We start from the raw sequence: 20,297 nt of genomic DNA, 5'->3' as shown, positions 1-20,297 counted from the left end.
CTGTAAATGTGTTGCATTAACTGTGCCACCACTAACAATACGTATAAAACAATGCCTGAGAGATGTATAATTTTGGACTGCTCTTTCCATTCATCTCTTGCAGTCTATTGTAAGGGAGCAGACAATGGAAAGCAGAGGTCATTGAAAACCTTAAATGGTACCTCAGTGTGATTAACTGTAGTATATTGTGATAAAGTAATACTTTCTGTGAGAATTAAAGCCAAGGTGTACATTACATGATAATAATGTCACTTTAAAAAAAAAAAATTGTATCAACTTGCGATTTTTCTGGCTCTTGAGGTTCTGTTGCAAAACCCCTCTGACACCCATATCTTGCACAATGTATTTTTGTTAGATGGCAAGCAATCCTAAAAATTGATTCCTTGAACATTCTGTGATATTGGAAATGTACTTGCCACTGGCTACAGGATGTATGTAATGTCATATCTAAGCTTAGAGAAAACAAGGTATGTTTATTGAATATTATCATAATTGCCCGTTTTAGAGGATTTGGGAGCTCAAGGGCTGATCTGTCCGTCTTCTGGAGGTCACGATTTGATCCATCTTTTTTTTTGTAACCTTGATGAGAGGGAGGGGTTAGATTAGTTTTGTTGGTTTCATTATAATTATCCTGTATAGATCTAATTAAGATATAATGTGATTTGTTACAATACTATTTAATTGATTTATATGTATATTGTATTTTACAATCACATTTAATAATAAGGATGAAATTTAAAATGTGGCACACTATATATTCAATTTTGTTATTATTTTGCTTTGCTTTTTTAACATTTTGTATGTTAAAATCGATAAAATTATTTTGAAAAGAAAAGGAAATATACTTGCTTCTGATAGGTAGTTCTTAGCGAACTACCGCCAGAGTGCTCACAGCTCATTAAAATCTAATCAGAGAATTAGGGGTTGCATGCCAGTGCATCGAACTCCTGTTCCATTGATGGACTCCTGCAAAGTACAAGTACTAAGCTAAGAAGGGCAGCACAGACAGTGCAATCCAATTCATTTTGATCAGATTATCAATATTAATTCTAGTATGATTATTGTATATTGACTAATAGTAGTACTCAAGCTGAAGAGCTGGCTCTGAATGGCTCTGTTTTGCGGAAACTGCCAAAATGTTTGGCCTGGAAGTCAGCCTGAAGAAAACTGAGGTTCTCCATCAGCCAGCTCCCCACCATGACTACCAGCCCCACCACATCTCCATCGGGCACACAAAACTCAAAACGGTCAACCAGTTTACCTATCTCGGCTGCACCATTTCATCGGATGCAAGGATCGACAACGAGATAGTCAACAGACTCGCCAAGGCAAATAGCGCCTTTGGAAGACTACACAAAAGAGTCTGGAAAAACAACCAACTGAAAAACCTCACAAAGATTAGCGTATACAGAGCTGTTGTCGTACCCACACTCCTGTTCGGCTCCAAATCATGGGTCCTTTACTGGCATCACCTACGGCTCCTAGAACGCTTTCACCAGCGTTGTCTCCGCTCCATCCTCAACATTCATTGGAGCGACTTCATCTCCAACATTGAATTACTTGAGATGGCAGAGGCCGACAGCATCGAATCCACGCTGCTGAAGATCCAACTGAGCTGGGTAGGTCATGTCTCCAGAATGGAGGACCATCGCCTTCCCAAGATCGTGTTATATGGCGAGCACTCCACTGGCCACCGAGACAGAGGTACACCAAAGAAGAGGTACAAGGACTGCCTAAAGAAAGCTCTTGGTGCCTGCCACATTGACCATCGCCAGTGGGCTGATCTCGCCTCCAACCGTGCATCTTGGCGCCTCACAGTTCGGCGGGCAGCAACCTCCTTTGAAGAAGACCGCAGAGCCCACCTCACTGACAAAAGACAAAGGAGGAAAAACCCAACCCCAACCCACCAATTTTTCCTTGCAACCACTGCAACCGTGTCTGCCTGTCCTGCATCGGACTTGTCAGCCACAAACGAGTCTGCAGCTGACGTGGACATTACCCCTCCATTAATCTTCATCTGCAAAGCCAAGCCAAAGAAAAAAGAAAGAATAGTACTACTAGATTTTTGATACAGTTTTATTTGGCTGAATCAATTTAAGTAACTTTTAAATGCATCTTGAAAAGGACATTCTTGGGGTGCTGGCTCAAGTTCCACCAGCTGAGGTCTGGTTGCCACTCATGGCCTGCTCTGCTACATGAAATGACAATGACATCTGGCCTTGAGAACATTTTGTCTCTCAGAGTTGCCAAAGGTAAATATTGCCACGAGGAAAAAAAGTGGGTTAGCTGGGTATAAACCCGATTTTAATAAGATTTTTTTCACAATCAGTGCCTCTTAACACTTGAAAAGGGAATCAAACCAGCCATGATCATTCTCACTGCATCCTCTGAAGCACATGTTCTTTCTCCTGCTAGTCATATCTGACTCATCCCTCCTTTCAAGTAAGTGTATCAGTGTTCTCTGTTCAAGTGAGTAACATAATGTGTTGGCAGTGGGATGGTGTTGATTGTCATATCCAATACTACTTCATGGGTACTAACACCCTCCTTCATTCTGACCCCTGCATGAGGCTGAACAAAACTGTTTGCAGCCCTAGCAATGTACTTGACCCTCAAATGAACTCTCCAAATCTGTCTCAGCTGTTATCCTGCTGCAACTCTCATGACTTTATTTTTCAACTTGTCTATTCATATATTCCTCTGTCCAGCCTCCTGTTTTCTATCCTCGATAGACATGTCAAAACAAAACTCCACTGGGTACCTTAACTTTCACTAATCCTGATCAATCACCATCTGGTCAAGGAATACCTTGAATTAATTTTTTTAAATCAATTCTTTTTTTTTGAACAGGTTGACTTGTTTTTAACTTTCCTGTCATTTTGTCTTGCCCCACGATCTCTATCTCAGCATTCCTCATTTCTAGTCTTTTCATTTGCTTTATAATTGATGCCTGTACCTTCATTTGCCTTGACCTAAAGCTCTAGATGTCCCTCTGTAAACTCATTAGTCTTTCTTTCATTATTTCCTCCTTTGCACTTTTCAAAAGCCACATCTTATCAAAGCACACCTCCCAGAAACATTGGACCCATTTCAATTCACCTATGGAAGAAACAGTTCCACGGACAGTGCTATAACCGTCCCGCTTTACTTTGTTCTGGCCCACCTGGAGAACAACGATTCATACACCAGGTTATTGTTCATTGACTTCAGCTTGGCATTTAATACGATCATTCCCCAGAGGCTGGTGGAGAACCTGTCCTCTCTGGGACTCGACACCCCTCTCTGTAATTGGATCCTGGGCTTCCTAACGGAGAATTCACAGTCTGTCTGGGTTGGCATTTTAATTATCAAAAATTAATTTGGCATTTTCTTCATTTTATAAATGTTTCACTAGTCTCCATGTTGTGTTTAGCTTGTATGCTAAAAGTTAGAAATCAGTGTATTTAATAGCACAGTCAACAGAAGATATTGCCATGTTGACGGAAATGCATTTGTTAACTCTGCCTGTGACATCACTCCATCGAGGACGTCTACAAAAGGCAGTGTCTTAAGAAAGCAGCCTCTATTCCCAAGGACCCTCACCAATCAGGCCATTTCCTCTTCACTCTGCTACAATGGTGGGGGGGGAGAAGGTACAGGAACCTGAAGACAAGCACTCAGTAGCACAAGGAAAGTTTCTTCCCCCAACTCCCGGCCATCAGATTTCTGAATAATCAATTAACTATTGACATTGCCTTACTTGGTCTTTTTCTTGTAATATTTTTATTTATTTTATAAGACGGTTTTATATAAATGTTTGCACTGTGACGCTTCCGCAAAACAACAAATTTTGTGACATGTTCATGTCAATAAATTATGATTCTGATTTTTCACTAGTGTGAGATTGTAAAACTGCTTTGTAACTTACTGGCATTTTTCAGTGACTGGCTGGTGTTTGGTTATATGAGGTAGATACATTGGCTTCTCATTTGTTACCTTAATATTTTTTGTAATATCAAGTTTGTTATTAAACCTCTTGTAAAATGTATTCCTTCATATTTTCAAAACATCTTTATCATTATTGCCAATCAATTTAGTAAACATAATTTGCTCTGACATGTGTCTTGTTGAAGTCATGTAAGCCGATTTTTATGACATCAGTTGTCTTGTTCATCATTGTCTTGTTGTGGCCTTTAGGAGATGTAGTTCAGGAACATTTACCAACTACTATGCTTGATCTGAGCAAATTTACCTTCTTTTTTGATGTAGGACTGCTTAGGAGATTTCCTCGCAGTCATGCATTTTAGTGTTCTGCCTCAAGTTGGTAGTAATGTATTTATTAGCTCATAAGTATTGGTGGGTGGCTTTTCTAATGCTTCCTTCCCCACATGCTTCATGTATAGTTATTTTACACTGCTGTTAGATACAAGTGTAATTTGATGAAAGGTTATCTTGCAGGTCCGTGCAAAGGTCTGAAGAGATTTACCTGTATTTATTTGACAAGATATGGTTTTGGTTGATGCACAACAAAAACATTAGTTCATCCTTTTTATGGTTTATAAGCTACAGTGTACTTAAAATTTTCAGACAACAGTGGAACCCCTGGTATCCAGCACTTGTGGGGATTGGTAGATGCCAGATAAGTGAAATTCCCATTTGTTTGGGATTGCATATTGCATGGATTGGCGAACTAACGACGAGGCATGCCAATTTTAAGTTTCCATATTTTTTACCTATTTATTTTATGTGATTTTTTTTAACCTTTGCTTGAGGCTGCCAATTGCTTGAATTCCAGATTACAGGGTTATACTGTACATAAGACATAAGTTGACACTTGCGAATGGGTTCGCAGTCCGAATGGAGAGGGGAGTTGTGGTTGCCCGGCAAGGGACAAGGGATGACTCGGAGGGGGGGACGACACTTGGGGTGAACCAAAGAGGTGATTGTGGACTTCAGGAGGAAGGCAGGAGAACATGACCCAGTCCTCATTAAGGGTTCAGTAGTGGAGAAGGTCAAGAATTTCAAACTCTTGGTTGTCAACATCTCTGAGGATCTGTCCAGGAGCCTCCATGCTGATGCAATCACGAAGAAGACGCGCCAGTGGCTATACTTTGTTTGGTGTTTGAAGAGATTCATTATGTCACCAAAGACTCTTAAACATATACAGGTGTACCATGGAGAGCATTCTGGTTGGTAGCAACACTGTCTGATACAGAGGTGCTAATGGTTAGGACAAGAAAAAGCTCCAGAGGATTCTTAACTTGACCTGCAACATCACAGGCATCAGACCACTCCATTGAGTACATCTTCAAGAGGCAGTGTATTAAGAAAGAAGCCTCTATCCTCAAGTATCCCCACCACCCAGGCCATGCCCTCTTCACTGCTACTATCAAGAAAAGGGTACAGGAGCCTGAAGACGAGCATTCAGTGGCACAAGGACAGCTTCTTCCCTGCTGCCATCAGATTCCTGAATGATCAATGAACAAAAGGCGCTGCTTTAATTTGACTTTTCTTGCACTATTTTTATTTATCTTTGTAAGGTGGTTTATATGAATGTTTGCACTGTGGCGCTGCCTCAAAACAACAAAATTCGTGACTTGTTCATGACAATAAATTCTGATTCTTCTAGTCAGTGAGACCTGATCTATCATTTTTGGAATTTTCAAAGATAGTAAGTACATCACCATTTCTTAGAAAATCTGGAAATGTCGATAATCAGTTCCTTTGGCCTTATTACCTTACAATCCCATTAATTTCCTCAGTTTTTATACAATTTCTTTTAACTCCTCATGCACTCCAGAGCTGCTGTTTTTCACTATTTCTATGTTTTCTTTATCTGTCAAGGCAAACGCAAAATGTTTGTTTAGTTCATCTTTTTTATATTCCCTGATATTTTTCTGCCTCTGACTGTGAGTAGCCCACATTAACTACAACTAATGTTTTCCTTTATAACCATATAACCATTTACGGAGCGGAAACAGGGCATGTTGGCCTTTCGAGTCCGCACCGGTTCACTGATTTTGTGCGCCCTCTTCAGGCATTGGTGATTTTAAGTGTAGTGTATCTTTGAAAATTTTAACATCTATCCATAGGTTCTCTGTACTTTGGATGTGAAATCTCATATTAAAATATTCAAAAACATTGGCTGTGTGGGAGAAGCCAGTGAGTGGCCGTGACAATTACTTCTCAGACTGGAAGCCTGTGATTAGTGGTGTGGTGCAGGGATCGGTGTGGTGACCAGCGTAGCTTGTATCCTAAACTTTTACATTTTTATTCATTCTAATTATCACTGTCTTCACTCCACTGAGGCCACAAGAGGTGGGACACCTACAAGAGACACCGACAAGAAAGCAGCCTCTACCCTTAAGTACCCTCATCATTCTTCACACTGTGACCATCTGGAAGGAGGTACAGGAACCTGAAGATGAACATCCTGCTGCACAAGCCCAGCTTTTTCCCTTCTGCTTTCAGATTTCTAAATGGACAATGAACTGCAGACACTACCTCAATTTCTCTTATTTTTGGACTGATTTATTTATTTTTATATGTATTTTCATAGCAATGTTTGCACTATAACGTTGCTACAAATCAACAAATATGTTCACGACAATTAATTCTGAAATATTCTTCAGTTGTCCACGAGAGTGTATCTCTAATAACTCCCAAGAAGTTCAATATCATCCAGAGCAATGTGTGCACACAGCAGCTGCAGTTAACGCTACCTATATAATCCACTATTTTTAACACCACAGTAGCACCTCCCAAGCCTCTCCTAACAAGATGGACAAAAAATACAGTGGGCCAGGCACATGGGAACACCATAAAAAAGGTCATGTCTGCACATCATCCTTATTAGAAAATGCTGACATTTTGTCTTTGCTGGGTCTATATCTTGGAACACTATTGAGCAGCATTATGGGTGTACCTTTCACCAAGAGGACTGCAGTGGTACAAGAAGACATTCACCACCAACTTCTGAAAGGCAATTAGGAAGGGCAATAAATGCCAGTCTGTTACGGAGTCCAGAGGACCCCAAACACCAGCAGCAATAGAAATGCACCACAACACGGGATTACTTCAACAAAACTAGTTTTTAATTATAATTGAACAAGAAAACAGAATTAAACTCTAACTTATTACTTAACCTACCTAACTACTTAATTTCCCCTCTAATACTAAGTGCAGGTGTGTGTAATGTATATTTAAGATTAGAAAAGTTCTTGGGATCACAGTCCAATCTCTCTGGTTGCAGAAAATTCTTGTACCATGCATAGAAGTTAGCATTAACAAAGTTCACCCATCTTTGGTGCTTAACAGGCGAATGGTTACCACTCAGGAGCGTTCTTGCTAGTTTTCAGAGAGAGATTCCTTTTCCAGGACATCCGCTACGGATTCCTTCTCGATCAGTCTTGCTGATGAAACTTGCCCCCTTCAGGGTTCTCCAGATGATCCTCTTTCTTTCAGGTCACCTTTCAGACCGCCAGTCTTCTCCATTGACCAGGCAGCCTTCCGATGTTTGCCAGCTTGTCCTTCAGGAACTGATTTCTGTCTCCTCTCTCTCTGTGTCTCACACTCTCCCTCTCTGAGAGCAAAACAGTTTTTCTCTGCCAGCAAAGATCACATGCTCTTCCAGGCAAGCTGCTGTCGATACTTTGTGGCCTCCTGCAAAAAGCATTCTGCAAAAGTCCTGCATATATTCTGTGTTTTGAAATGTGTGCGTGTGCAAGCTGCTCTAGCAATTCCTCCCAAACCACTTCTAAATACTCTGTCACGCGTCTCTCCAATTACACCCAGATCCTGAAATGTTCTTTCATTTCTTTTTAAAATATTTTTGAGTTAAACATAATAATCCAAGTTACTAATATAACAAAGCAACATGATAACATATACAGTAGATGCACTAATATGACAAATTTTAAATTTCATCCCAAATTGTTAAATGTGCTTGTAAGTGATTATGCATTTAGATCAGATAAATAATATTATAACAAACCTCATAATACCTTAATATAGTAAAAAAAATCATAATTAAATTCCATAAATTCACATTTAAAAGAAAAAAAAACCTAAAACACATCTAACTCCTCCATGTAATCAAGGTTACCAAAACAAATTGAAAGATGGATGAAGTTGCGGTCTCGAGAAGACGGATGGATCAGCCCTAGAGCACCCACAAATCCCCTAAAAATGCCCAATTATGATAGAATTCTAGAAATGGGCTCCTTATGAAATGTTAATATCTACCCGTGGAATTTTTTTGGACCAATTTTTCAGGTCAAATTTAGGGGGAGGGGGGTGTGTCAACTTTTACACAGCTCAAACTTGACGGTGGTAAATACCTACATCACTCAAGGCGTCGGGAGCTTGGATGGCCGAGACGAGGTGGTGAGTCCGTATTCAGGGTGTCAGGAGTTCGGATGGGCGGCTGGGGCCTAGGAGAGAGTCAGTGACTGGGGAATTGGGAGCTCGGATGGCTGGCTGGGGGGAGGGTGTATGGTTGGAGGATTTGGAGCTCTGCTGGGTGGGCAGCTGAGGTGAGGTTTTGCAGTCGGGGCATCGGGAGCTCGGATGGACTAAAGGTCATGGCGTTGGGATCTTGGATGGGTGTGTGGTTTGGGTCGACTTTTACACGTCATGCGAAAAATCGCGATTTGTGGGTCAAAAAGGGGGAGCATCGACTATTGCACAGTATCAATGATTACACGAATATATAAAAACACTACTTTCTCCTGAGCAGTGTCAAATTTCATCTTCAGATTTTATCTTTGCTTTTTAATTAAGCAATTCAAGGGATTGTACTTGCAGCTGTCAATGCTGTTCAACAACTCCACCTGTGTTTTAATAATTAAGCCAATACTGAGAATATTATCAATAATGCTACTAAGGTATGAGCTAAGTGGCTTCCTGCTGTGCTGTCACAATTCTATAAGTAGTAAGAAATCACGAGCATTCTGTCATTTCACTTACAGGTCATAAGTATCCGGTTGTTTATAGCTTTTTTTTTTCATGACTGCTATATCAGTCAATTTGGCTATTGGCAGTTACAGTTACTGTGGCTAATTATGGCGGCGAGTCAAAACAATTAACTTCATTTCTTGAATTGTCAGGTTTAGCATGACATCAGTAGACTTAAGGATAATTGCTTACTGTTGAAATTCTATTTGAGGTCAGTGCACATTATAGTGACATAGACATATAACCAGGACTCACATTTAATACTAAATGACGAGAAAACTGTTATTTTTTTTTTCAGTTTTGCTTTTCATAAATCCATCTATTTGCTACATACAAGGTTTGCAACTAATTATTTTATGTCCTCATGGGTTAAGGCATTAATGTTGAATTGGGTAAATCTTAGATTTTGAATAATGTTATTGTGAAATTGCCCTGTATGCCGTAACAAATGGTAATACAAAATTTGTAACCGAAATCTGAAATAAAGTTGTTAAAAATAGAAAATGCATTAACAAGAATAAAAATAGGTTATTGGTAAGTGCAGACTTCTTCAGATGTGAGAACTGGAAGATGAACATTCCCTTCTTGGAGACAGTTAAACAGAAAAAGAGAGAAATGCTCGGCAGGTCAGGCAGAACGTGTGGAGCTATGGAGTTTTTTTTTCTGGCTAAAGATCTTCGTCAGAACTGAGAGCTACAGAAATTAATAGAACCAGGAATATATCTCCATTATTGGTGGTCAGAGTTGTCTTGACGATAATATGTTGATATGGTAATCGAATTGAGAGGTTAACCAGGATAATTAGAGATATTGTAAACACAGAAGCATAAAAGTGGAGAGACAAGGCCACAGAGCAAGCAGTACAAACAAAATAATGTAAAAACTGTGAAATGCGGAACTTTGGGGACTGCTTGGAACTCTGGCCACGTGAGCAGATGGACAACCAACAAGCAGAGAGAAACACAGGAAAAAGGAATGGGAGATGATATAAAAATTAAGGATGTCGCTATGTTTTGCAATTCTATCGAGATGATTCCAGCATATCAAACAGTGATCCTGGAGATTTTTTTAAAAACATTTTTTAATTTTCATGCTCTGAATCATATTAACCAAAATACACACAAACATTTCCCTCTTGAATATACACAGTGTCATTTTCTCCCCTTTTTCCCCCTCCCTTCCCTCCCTCCTTCCCACCCCCCTCTCCACCCACTAAACAATACAATAAACCCATTAAACAATGTCATCACACAATGAAAATAAACAAGAAAATTGTGTCATCTACTTTTACACACTGGATCAGTTCATTTCGTCTTCTACTCATTCTGTCATTTTAGGGGTTGGGGATTCGCGGTAGGCCCTCTCTGTTGTGTTCCATGTACGGTTCCCAAATTTGTTCCAATACTGTGACGTTATTTCTTAAATCATATGTTATTTTTTCCAATGGAATACATTTATCCATTTCCATGTACCATTGGTGTACTCTCAGGCTCTCTTCTGATTTCCAGGTTGACATTATACATTTTTTTGCTACAGCTAAGGCTATCATAATAAATCTTTTTTGTGCTTCATCCAAATTGAGACCTAGTTCTTTACTTCTTGTATTACTTAGAAGAAAGATCTCTGGGTTTTTTGGTATGTTGCTTTTTGTGATTTTATTTAATACCTGACTTAGATCTTCCCAAAACTTTTCCACTTTCTCACATGCCCAAATTGCATGTACTGTTGTTCCTGTTTCCTACCTACAGCGAAAACATTTATCTGATACTGTTGGGTCCCATTTATTTAACTTTTGGGGCGTGGTGTATAGCCTGTGTAACCAATTATATTGTATCATGCGTAACCTCGTGTTTATTGTATTTCTCATAGTTCCTGAGCATAGCTTTTCCCATTTTTCATTTTTTATCTTTATATTTAGATATTGTTCCCACTTCTGTTTGGGTTTACAGCTTATTTCATCATTCTCTCTTTCTCTTGCAGCTTTTTTTTTGAGAACAAAGAACATTTATTATACAACAATGCAAAGTTGGGTGCTTCCCCTTACCCTGGGAATACACACATACACTAGGGCTCACCCAACTTTACTTGATGTACAAGTTTGTTATAAATCTTTTAATTATCATTGTGTCTGTAATCACATATTCAAAGCTGCTTCCTTCTGGCAACCTCAGTCTGCATCCCAATTTGTCCTTCAAGTAGGTTTTCAGTTGGTGGTATGCAAACATTGTACCGTGAGTTATACCATATTTGTACTTCATTTGTTCAAAAGATAATAAATTATTTCCCAAAAACCAATTTTCTATTCTTTTGATCCCTTTTCTCTCCCATTCTCTAAAGGAATGGTTATCTATTGTGAAAGGGATTAGTTGATTTTGCGTCAATAATAATTTTGGCAGTTGGTAATTTGTTTTTTTTCCTTTCTATGTGAATCTTCTTCCAAATGTTAAGCAGATGATGCAGTACTGGTGAATTCCCATGTTGCACCAGCTTTTCATCCCACTTATATAGTGATGTTCAGGTACCTTCTCCCCTATTTTATCTAGCTCTAATCTGGTTGAATCTGGTTTTACCCTTGTTTGATAAAAATCTGATAGATATCTTAATTGTGCTGCTCTATAATAATTCTTAAAGTTTGGTAGCTGTAAGCTGTTAATCTATCTAGCACTATCCTCGGTTTCCCCCCTTTCCGTAAGAATTTCCTTATTATTTTCTTTAGCTCATTGAAGAATTTCTCTGTTAAGGGAATTGGTAATGTTTGAAATAGGTATTGTATCCTTGGGAAGAAATTCACTTTAATGCAATTTACCCTTCCTATCAGTGTTGGTGGTAAATCTTTCCAATGTTTTAAGTCATCTTGTAATTTCTTCATTGATGGCTGATAATTTAATTTGTATAGATGGCCTAGATTATTATCTAGTCTAATACCTAGGTATCAGTTTGCTTTTGTTTGCCATTTAAATGGTGATTCTTTCTTAAACTTTGTGAAATCCGCATTATTCATTGGCATCGCTTCACTTTTATTTGCGTTGATCTTGTACCCCGATACTTCTCCATATTCCTGCAATTTCTTATGTAATTCTTTTTTGATAATTCTGGTTCTGTTAAGTATGCTATGACATCATCTGCAAATAGACTGATTTTATATTCCTTCTCTTTTATTGTTATCCCTTTTATCTTATTTATTTTCTGTTCTCATCAATTCTGCCAAGGGTTCTATAGCTAACGTGAACAGTGAGGGAGATAGTGGACATCCCTGCCTAAATTGGTTTGTTATATATCCATTTACTGTCACCTTCGCCAATGGTCCCTTATATAATGCTTTAATCCAATTAATATATTTCTCTGGTAGGTTGAACCTCTATAGTACTTTGAATAAATAATTCCATTCTACCCTGTCAAAGGCTTTCTCTACATCTAAACCAACCACCACTGTTGGCGTCTTATTTCCTTGTACTGCATGGATTAAGTTAATGAACTTACAGATATTGTCCGTTGTTCGTCTTTTCTTAATAAATCCAGTTTGATCTCGTTTTACTATTTTGGTACACAGTCGGCCAATCCGTTTGCTCATAGTTTAGCTATTATCTTATAATCTAAGTTAAGTAGAGATATTGGTCTATACGATGCTGATGTTAGTGGATCTTTCCCCTTCTTTGGTATTAGTGTAATTATTGCTGTTTCACATGAATCTGGCATGTTTTGTGTTTCTTCAATCTGGTTCATTACTTCCAGGAAAGGAGGAATATTTCCACTATTCCCACATGTAAAATTCCCTTAACCCCAAATGTCTCCCCCCCCCCCCCCCCCCACTCTCTGCATTGCCCCTTGTCCCTTGCCAGGCAACCACAATTCCCCTCTCCATTTGGATTGCGAACCCGCTCGCAAGCATCAATTGATTTTGCAGTGGCTGTTATTCTCTCCCACCCAACCTCCTCCAGAAAAGACTTTTATCTTCACATATAACAAAGCTCACCCTCTTTTTTTCCCTCTTCCTTTCTTCCCTTTTCTTTCCCTCCTTTAGTTCTTACTTATACATTATTTTTTCTTCTTTATATGTAGTTTGTCGTTAACATTTGTTCTTGTTACATCTCTTCATCTCTCTTTCTGTCTTGCAGGCGTTCTGCTTTCTCCAGATCTGAGAACAGTCTGTTTTGCTCCCTAGGGTAACTATTTTAATCACCGCTGGATATCTTAACATAAATTTATAGCCTTTCTTCCATAGGATCGATTTTGCTGTGTTAAACTCCTTCCTCTTCTTCAGGAGCTCAAAACTTGTGTCTGGGTAGAAAAAAATTTTTTGATCTTTGTATTCCAGTGGTTTTTTGTCTTCTCTCATTTTATTCATTGCCTTCTCCAATATATTTTCTCGTCGTATATCTCAGGAATTTTACTAAAACGGATCTTGGTTTTTGTTGTGACTGTGGTTTCAGGGCTAATGTTCTGTGTGCCCTTTCTATTTCCATTCCTTCCTGCATTTCTGGCATTCCCAGGACTTTTGGGATCCATTCTTTTATAAATTCTTTCATATCTTTGCCTTCTTCATCTTCCTTAAGGCTCACTATCTTTACATTGTTTCTCCTGCTATAATTTTCGAATATATCCATCTTCTGAGCTAACACCTCCTGTGTTTCTTTAACTTTTTTATCATTTTCATCCAATTTTCTTTTTAAGTCATTCACTTCCATTTCTACCACCATTACACGTTCTTCCATTTTCCAATCTTTTCCCTACATCTGTTATGACCAGCTCTATTCTACTCATTTTATCTTCTGTACTTCTCATTTTTCTTTTTATTTCACTCTTCCTTTCTTCCCTTTTCTTTCCCTCCTTTAGTTCTTACTTATACATTATTTTTTCTTCTTTATACTAGTGTCAGCCATTCTCTTAATGCTTTCATTTGTTCTTGAATTTTTAAAAAAATCTATGTACTCTCCATTCATTTTACCTTCTATTCCTCTATGCAGAGCTTGGTGTTCTCTTTCTTCTGTGCCTGCTCTTGGGTTTGTGTCTTCTATTTCTCTTCCTTGTATCTGTGTCTTTTCTGACTTTCTTGTTGAGCTGCTTGTCTCAGTTTGTTGGTTTTTTTTTTCCATGGTGTCTTGATGTTGGTCCTTTTCTGGGCTGGTTATCTGTTGTGTCTCTAGTTTCCTTTTTTCATTCTCACCCCTCTCGTTCCCGTTATTTTCTTTATCTTCCAGCTGGGAGTCCTTCCGTCAGGTCTCTCTCAGCTGTTTGTGCTGTGGAGTTTCACTCCACAGCTGGTCCCCCACTCCCGTCGGTGTTGTCTTTGTCGTGCGCAGTTTCACACCTCTGTTTGGCTCCGTGAGCCATTTTTGCAATCCTGCGGTCGGTGGGTCGCAACCGTGTGGGGTCTCCACTAACCTCGGGGAGGTGGCTCCTCTGTCCATGGCGGATCCCTGCTTCTTCGTACAGGTAAGGCCTTCACCTTTCTCTTCCAGTGTCTTTCCTTCTTCTTTTCTTCCAGTTGTTTTTGGCTTTTCTTTCTTAGGTGCCATTTCCTCCACACCTTTAATTTTTATTTGTTGTGTTTTGTGTGTCTGGGGCTTTGCTTTTTCTTCACGTTTTCCCTTCTTTTCTGGAGAGGGCTGGTATTCTCCTACCGGCCACTATTCCGTCACGTGACTCCTCCTGATCCTGGAAATTGAGTCTATGATTGTTTTGCTAAAACTTTGGAGGGACCCAAGATAGAAAGTTAATTGGGAGGACGACATGGCAAGTCAGGGGTATTACGGTAATAGTTGTGAATGTAACGCTGGATTTTAGTATAGTGGATACCAATTAATATTTGGTTTCCAAATTTATAAGAGACGCCTTCCTGAGCAGCAAATAAAACATTGATTGCTGATTAATATAACTTGCATAGAAAGACTGTTTTGGGTCTTGGCAATGATGTAGGAGCTAAAAATAATTTGTGTCTGCATTGGTAGTTTCTACATGGTACTTAGATAAGGTTTAAATTAGAAATGGGTAAATTCCTTTTGACACTCAATAATTGGAACCAACAACTAGGGTATCCTACAAAATAGTTTTATTTTGATGGCAGGAATGTGATGTAAACCCCAAAGCAAAGTTTGCTGTCAAATTTCAATTCAAGGTGGCACAGTTAGCGCAACATTTACATTGCCAGTGACCTGGGTTCGAATCCGGTTGTCTGTAAGGAGTTTGTACATTATCCCCATGGGTTTCCTCCCACCCTTCAAAAGGTACAGGGGTTGTAAGTCAATTGGGTGTTATTGGGCAGCATGGGTCAGAAGGGCCTGTTACCATGCTGTAAGTCTAAATTAAAAAATTAAAATGTACATTTATTGCCTTATATGCTGAAGTACAATGAAAATGTTTGTTTTGAATGCTATCCAGAAGTCTATCCATACACAAGTACAGCAGAATAAAACCATTAAAGAGTGGGGTTACAATGAAAAATCTAAACAGTTCTAGGAAAACATTGTTTTACTTCTGTGAGGTTTGTTCAGTAGTCTTATAACAGCTGGAAATAAACTGTCTTGGAATCTCGTGGTGAGTGACTTCACACTCTTGAATCTTCCCAATAGGGGAGGAGAAGCGAATACAGTCAAGGTGGGATGAGTCCTTTGCTATGTTGGCTTTTTTTCCCAAGGCATCAACAAGTCTAGATGGAGTTGAGGAAGGTTTTGTGTGATGGTCTGAGCTGTGCTTACAACTCTCAGCAGTTTCATATAGTTTTGGGTGGAGCAGCTCCTGATTTCCTCAGGCTTAACTTAATTCAACTGTACTTAAACTTGCATAATCATCTTCACGAGCGAACACAGAGAAGCTGGAAGGACTCGGCGGGTCAGGCAGAATCTACAGTGAGAAATGGTCAGACAGTGCTTTGGGTTGGGGCCCTTTGTGAAGACCATCTTCACCTCTTATTGTGGGATTGTCCTTGAACTGTCATACTTAATATTACTATATTTAGGAAGAATAATTTTCTTAAAATATTCAAGTATTAATATGTCCTTTCCTCGTCTGTTTTGGCTTTGTCAATGAACTGGTTTGACGTGAAGCCTGGTGCATTGGCGCAACTAGATAATAATCTAGGCCATCTATACAAACTAAATTATTAGCCATTAATGAAGAAATTACAAGACATTTTAGAACATTGGAAAGATTTACCACTAACACTGATAGGAAGGGTAAATTGCATTAAAATGAATATCTTCCCAAGGATACAATACCTATTCCAATCGTTACCAATTCACCTAACAGAGAAATTCTTCAAGGAGCTAAAGAAAATAATAAGGAAATTCTTATGGAAAGGGGGGAAACCAAGGATAGCGCTAGATAAATTAACAGAATGGTACAAACAAGGGGGGCTTACAGCTACCAAACTTTAAGAATTATTATAGAGCAGCACAATTAAGATACCTATCAGATTTTTATCAAACAAGGGAAAAACCAGATTAGAGCTAGATAAAATAGGGGAGAAGGTACATGAGCATATACTATATAAGTGTGACGAAAAGCTGGTGCAACATAGGAATTCACCAGTACTGCACCATCTGCTCAACATTTGGAAGAAGATTCACGTAGAAAGGAATAAAACAAATTATCAACTACCAAAATTAATATTGACGCAAAATCAACTAATCCCTTTCACAATAGATAACCTTTCCTTTAGGGAATGGGAGAGAAAAGGGATCAAAAGAATAGAAAATTGTTTTTCGGAAAATAAATTATTATATTTTGAACAAATGAAGGACAAATATGGTATAACTCATGGTACAATGTTTGCATACCACCAACTGAAAACCTACTTGAAGGACAAATTGTGAAGCAGTCTGAGGTTACCAGAAGGAAGCAATTTTGAATATGTGGTTACAGACACAATGATAATTAAAATATTTATAACAAACATGTACATCAAGCTGCAAGAGAAAAAGAGAATGATGAAACAAGCTGTAAACCCAAACAAAAATGTGAACAAGATCTAAACATAAAGATAAAGAATGAAGCATGGGAAAAGTTATGTTCTGGAACTATGAAGAATATAATAAACACGAGGTTACGCATGATACAATATAATTGGTTACACAGGCTATATATATCACGCCCCAAAAGTTAAATAAATGGGACCCAACAGTATCAGATAAATGTTTTCGCTGTAAGAAGGAAACGGGAACAATAGTACATGCAATTTGGGAAAGTGAGAAAGTGGAAAAGTTTTGGGAAGATCTAAATCCGGTATTAAATAAAATCACAAAAAGCAACATACCAAAAAACCCAGAGAGCTTTCTTCTAAGTAATATAAGAAGTAAAGAACTTGGGACTCGATTTGGATGGAGCACAAAAAAGATTTATTACGATAGCCTTAGCTGTAGCAAAAAAATGTATTACGTCAACCTGGAAATTAGATGATAGCCTGAGAATACAGCAATGGTACATAGCCATGAATAAATGTATTCCATTGGAAAAAATAACTTATAATTTAAGAAATTACAAATTTGAACAATTTGGGAATAAAATAACTATTCGAACAAATTTGGGAACCGTACATAGAACACAACAGAGAAGTCCTACCGCGGACCTCCACCCCCTAAAATGACAGAAGGAGAAGACGACGAAATGAACTGACCCAGTATGTAAAAGTAGAAGACACAATTTCTTGTTTATTTTCCTTGTGTGATGACATTGTTTAATGGGTTTAATGCATCATATAGGTTGAACGTTGAGTGGGTGTGGAAGGGGGGTGAAGGAGGGAGGGGGAAAAGGGGAGAAAATGACACTGTGTATATTCAAGAGGAAAATGTTTGTGTGTATTTTGGTCAGTATGGTTCATAGTGTGAAAAATTAAAAAAAAATTTTTTTAAAGCCTGGTGCATTGGCAGAAGATCAAAGTTCTTGAAGATTGTTTCCAACTGATCATGTCTAGTTTAGCCTTAAAAGATAAGCTGCCCTTTAATTGTTGGTTTGGAAGGTTTTTTGATGTTTAATCTGTTGTAACTATTTTAAAATTAGTGTCAGATTTACTATTAATTTAGTAGTTTCTGAAATCTAGAAAATTCTGTTTCAAGGCCAACCACTGTTGTGTTTTCTGTTCATTATCCTTTGATAAAATGTCTCATTAGTTGCACAATGAATATTTGGAATGCTGCCGGTGCCAAATGGCCAAAGGTTGATGAGTGAACCAATAAGAGTTGGCATGCATAAACAAATCAGTCCTCTCAACAATTTTTTATTAAGGCTTTTTAGAAGAAAATTTTAACCATTTGTGTGTAAATGAATGGAGATGGCTGCTTCTATACTTTCTTTTTGAAATATTTTTATTGGTTTTAGTAAAGAACTTGTACAAAAAAGGTGCAATTCATTAAGATAGTTACAAAAATTTGATAAGACATTCAGTATGACAAAAACATAAATGAATTGTAAATCTTATCCATAATTCCTATTCTAAATGATGTATCTTTTTGGGAAAAAAAAGCACAAAAAAGCAAAAAAAATAAAGGAGAAAACTCAAACCCCTTGCCTAACAGTGTTGCCAGATATTATACATGATTAGTATTAAAAGAAAAACAATGAAAAAAAGTAAATAAAAAGACTGGAAAAGATACAAGTTTGACAATTTAATTATATTGAAGTGAAATTATAAAGCAAGATAGTGAAACAAAAATAACCCCCATAACTACTTTTACTGCAAACTGAATAAAATGGGTGGGGTTTCAGCGTCGTATGGATGAGTGGGCCTCTTGATCCTTGATTGGCCAGCAAGGCATGGTGGTGCCAAAGTCTTGACCACTGTACCAGATTTCCCTCCAGAAGACTCTCGAGGTGGTGCCTGAAATATATTTATAAAAGGGATAAAACTGAGATTTATTTTTGTCTTTTATATTGCCGATACCTTCAAGGGCGTTTCCATATAATAGAAATGAAGGCTCTATTCTTACTGAAAGTAAAATAGAATGTAGAGAGAGGATGGTTCGTTTTGTAAAGAAATGATCTTAAATTTATTTTCATTAAAGTTCACCTCCCCTGTTGTGTTTGTGACAACTGAGGGGTTACATATTAAATTGGCGATATTTTGGGATTTCAAATTGACAGGAGTCAGCTGAAATATGATCCTACCTATAGATATGAATTATAAACACAGTAAAACCCCTGTTATTCCAAATTCAAGCAACTGACAAAAAAGGGGAAAAATTAAAATAAAACAATAAATAATTTTTTAAAATAAAATTGTAGAAGTCAATGCTCTCTGAAGTAACACATAAACCTTTGATGAAGATGAGACAAATATTTAGCCAGTGGAGTGCCTTGGCTGTGCTTTTTGAATGAAGTTTGAATAAGGTTGTGTTTGAATAAAATGGTGTTGCCAAAGATGAAACGCTGGTGGATGCTGCTCACCCAATTGGAGTGACTCCTTATTCTTGCTTAGTAAGAGTCTTATCTTTATTGTCATTAATATATTAGTAAGTGTATTAATAAGTCTCTATCTCAACTTGCGGGCGGGTAATTATGATGGTGACATGGTTAATATAATGGTTAGTGCTATTACAGCAACCAGGGTTTGAATTTAAATTTTGTAAATTACTGGAATTAGTCAAGGACTACAATACTGATTTTTTTTCAAATTACTTTACATTTTGCACTGTCTTTTGTCTTTTAAACTGTTCATTCTTAAAACTTGTGTGTTAGTTAGGCATTGTAAGAGTGAGTCTCAGGAATCCTGAAAATTTTGCATAGCGAACATTTACCAATCCCCGTAAGGTGCCAGATGCCAGGAGTTTTACTGAAGATCGATTGAGGTGCAACCATCACTTCTACAACCTAGTTTGAATGAAAACTCATCAAACACTCCTTCATTTTGAGTTGTGTTATGTACTGGTATTATTTCAATTCTGTGAAGGTTTGAACATCCACCAAAGAACCTGCCTTTGTGATCAATTTTGAAACAAAATATACTCAGTAATTGATTCTTAGTTGAGGAACTTGTGCTACTTTTGAAAAACTATAGTACCTTTATCTCGATTTGGAGGCTTGTCCGATTGGTGCAATGCTGATAATAATCATTAGTTTTATTTACTTTTTTTAAAAAAAGCATTGTTCTCAGTTATGAATGTGACAGATAACTTTGTGAGCCATATTGACGCTGCTGATTAACTTCAAGTTTGCTCTTTGTCTTTCCTTGATTAACTACAGTAGTTAGAAAGCTTTGACAAATTACTATGTTTATTTAAAAGAATTTCAAGTACAAGAGGCAGATACAGATCTGTGCACTCTAAAGCTTTGACTTAAACTGATGCCTGCACGACCTCCCAGATTGATCAAAGAGTCATTGCTGTGACAGCTACAAGATGGGAGAGCTAGCCGTAGGCCTCTTGCGGATCATC

General features: G+C 38.0%; 1 protein-coding gene and 1 long non-coding RNA gene across 6 annotated transcripts in view; one reads left to right on the top strand and one right to left on the bottom strand.

The window, feature by feature from the left end:
* The window catches only part of brip1 (BRCA1 interacting helicase 1), a 342,881-nt gene that overhangs the window by 124,726 nt on the left and 197,858 nt on the right, over positions 1-20,297 (top strand). The window lies entirely within an intron of this gene.
* LOC138749704 (uncharacterized) overlaps positions 18,426-20,297 on the bottom strand; it is a 30,910-nt gene continuing 29,038 nt past the window's right edge. The window contains exon 3 of the long non-coding RNA XR_011348832.1: positions 18,426-18,745. This is a non-coding gene — a long non-coding RNA (uncharacterized lncRNA). The remainder of the gene's footprint in view (positions 18,746-20,297) is intronic.

This window comes from Narcine bancroftii, chromosome 14 (genome assembly GCF_036971445.1).
Source record: "Narcine bancroftii isolate sNarBan1 chromosome 14, sNarBan1.hap1, whole genome shotgun sequence".
Classification (NCBI taxonomy): Eukaryota; Metazoa; Chordata; class Chondrichthyes; order Torpediniformes; family Narcinidae; genus Narcine; species Narcine bancroftii.
This window is presented reverse-complemented; position numbering and strand designations above follow the sequence as displayed.